At 35.5% G+C, this 3,154-nt stretch overlaps 1 pseudogene; it reads left to right on the top strand.

The window, feature by feature from the left end:
• The first annotated feature begins 614 nt into the window (after nt 1–614).
• Nucleotides 615–2,374, top strand: LOC138312835 (alpha-(1,3)-fucosyltransferase C-like; annotated as a pseudogene).
• The last annotated feature ends 780 nt before the right edge of the window (nt 2,375–3,154 follow it).

Consider the following 3,154-nt stretch of genomic DNA (forward strand, 5'->3'; position numbering starts at 1 on the left):
CTGGCATATTTCTATTTAGTAACAGTTTTAAGAAACCAACAAACAAACGAATGGATTAACTGCTGCGCTCTCAGAAAGGCTTTGCCTTAAATTATATTATGTTCAGAGAATAACAAAAAACACTCATTTAATTATGCATGCGTCAAGCATTCGTCTTATTTGTATATAATTCAATTTTGATGTAACAAGTATTTTCATTGCCTTAAAAATTACTTATCAATTCATAAAGGAAAAAAATGGCGTCGCCTTTTGTAACGTCGCTTCTGGTTGGCTGATATAACGGCGTAATGAATTCATAGAAAAAGAGTCCCAAAATGAATTCGGAATTTTGAATATATTATGTTTAATAAATGGAATTATAAGGATTAATATACAGATGTAATTTGAATATATTTTTTATGTTATGGAAATATAACACGTGTGCTCTCCTCAGGAAGTGCTTCGCAGTTTACTTAGAGTACACTCATATCCCCATGAAAATATATCAAAAGTTAATCCTTAACTGTTTTAAAACTGTTAGAATTTGCACTGATATTTGATTTTGTCATAATATTATTACAGTTTTATTCTCTTAAATGTTTACATTGCTGTTATTTTTATACTTTCAGATTACCAAAAATGACGTTTGGACAATATTTAACGTCACGCTCCATATTCGGGACCATATGTTTTCTATCTTTGTTAACACTCGGGACCCTGTATACACAACTCTACAAAACATCCATTATTGTTGAGTCTACAACAATAAAACCACCAGTCGTCGAAGACTTCCGATCAGGGAATAACGAAGAGACATCCCCGAGCAAGATTATCCTCTCCTTCAGTCATAGCAGGTGGATTAAAGAGTGGGTAGGGCAGCGATGGGGAACATCTGATGTATTTCAGTCGTGTCCATCGTCTAAAGATTGTATCCTTACCAAAGACAAATCCTTGATCAACAAGGCAGATGCAGTGATATACAATTGGCTAACGACATGTAAATTAAGGAAGAGACATAAAAAGGGGCAAGTTTGGATTTTATTTGAATTCGAATCCCCAGATTATTACGCAAGTTATAGCAACAAAAACTGTTGGCGGAATGATGTTGTGAATTGGACATTTACTTACAGACGGGATTCAGACTTTTCATTGGTTCACGGAAAGTTCGTTCCACATCACACTGGCTATAAATTGAGAGATAACTACCAGTTATTAAGGGGTAAAACAAAAACAGCTGTCGGCTTCATAAGTCACTGTAAAGCCCCCTCAAAAAGGGACGACTTTGTTCGCATGCTTCGGAAATACGGCGTGGACATCGATATCATCGGCAAATGTGGCAATCTTAAATGTGGAGGACAGTTTGAAAGCAAATGGAAGGGAGTTTGGAATGTGACGGGTGGTCATGAAGATCACTGCTTTGATGTTTTAGACCATAAGTATAAATTTTATCTATCTTTAGAAAATTCTTTATTTGACGATTACGTCACAGAAAAGTCTTTACATTTAGTGTTACGTCGACAGATCGTGCCGTTGATCAGGGATGGTGCAAATCGATCACTATATCATCCACCACATTCTTATTTAGACACACAAAAGACTTCAAAAGCGTAGAGTCACTCGCAAAACGCCTTAAATATATATCAAATAATTTTGATGAGTATTTGAAGTATTTTGAATGGAGGAAGCATTATTCTATTGAAACTATAAGTGGTGTGTTACAATCCGTGTACTGTGAAATGTGTCACAGGATGCATCACCAGGACCTGTACAGAAGGGTGTATAGAAATGTGGAGAAATTTTATTCTAAATCACACGAAAAACTTACATATAATATTTTAAAGCATTTTCCAAAAATATAGGGAAAGAAATATGCCTTCATGTGTTTTTGTTATAGTGGTAGTACATAGATATATACAATAATGGGTTTAGTAAGATAATAACAACATACTCCTTTCTCGCGCGTCATGGCCACCGAACTGGAAACGAGGCTGTGGGCGCACCACCAGCGCCACCTACCAGTGCAAACATGGCCGCCAAGCACTGTTGTGTACCACTGTGCAGTAACGATTCAAGGAAATGTCAGCCTGTATCGTTTCATCTTTTTCCGAAAAACGAAATAAGAAGAAGTAGATGGATCGTGAATATCAGAGGAGATGAGGGGGATTTTTTCAAGGCATGACACAGTATAATATCAAAGCAGATCTAAAGTTTACGTAGGGCCTAACGTTACCTGCCTACTGTTGACCAGTTCTCGCTGAAGTACCAATTCTCGCCATCGCATAATTAATATAATCACAAACGAATTTTGGGACAATATTTTATGGAAATCAGCTTGAAAGTGTCTTTTGTCAGAAGAAGGCTTCATAGAGATACAGATGCGATGGCGAGAACTGGTCGCCTGCCAGTAGTGTAACGTTATAAACACAGGGCACACATATTGATCACAGGAGTTTGACGTTCTGTCAATAATATATAGTAAAATTATATAAAACAAAATACAACTATATACTACAAAGGGGTATTTCTTATATAATTTTACTATATATTATTGACAGAACTTCAAACTCCTGTGCATTGATTATGTATGGTATTAGCTAGACACGTAATATTACTAATTGTAGGCTTATTAGGCTAGTCTATGGTTAGTCCTTTTAAATTGTTGCTCCTTACGGAACTGATAAAGATCAATAATAATACACATATGTGTGTCCCTGTCGACTCGTATGACAGTACTATGTACTGTTAATATTGTTGCTGTCTGTACTGCGGACTGAATCCAACTATGTCTTTTTGTTTGACGATGAGAAACTTTTTTATGGGCATTATATATATATATATATCTATCAGTGAGATCTATGGGAAGCAGATATCGTCGTCTAAACTTGTGTAATCAGCGTTTATCTAAAATTTTAATACATTCTGTAGGCCTTATACTACATGTTGCTGTTAATTATAATGCAACAAAGACCAACTACACCCCTCTACCCCATACATGCCAAAGGACGACGTCATATGTACTTACATGTATATATTTTTCATTTCATCAAATTTTATTGACATATTGGTGTTGTATTGTCAATAGGATTGAACAACAGGCTTAGCCTATACACATTCTCTCCTAAGGTGTACCGATGTTTATGGACACAATATATATATATATATATAAATTAATTGA

Source organism: Argopecten irradians, unplaced genomic scaffold (assembly GCF_041381155.1).
Source record: "Argopecten irradians isolate NY unplaced genomic scaffold, Ai_NY scaffold_0488, whole genome shotgun sequence".
Taxonomy (NCBI): domain Eukaryota; kingdom Metazoa; phylum Mollusca; class Bivalvia; order Pectinida; family Pectinidae; genus Argopecten; species Argopecten irradians.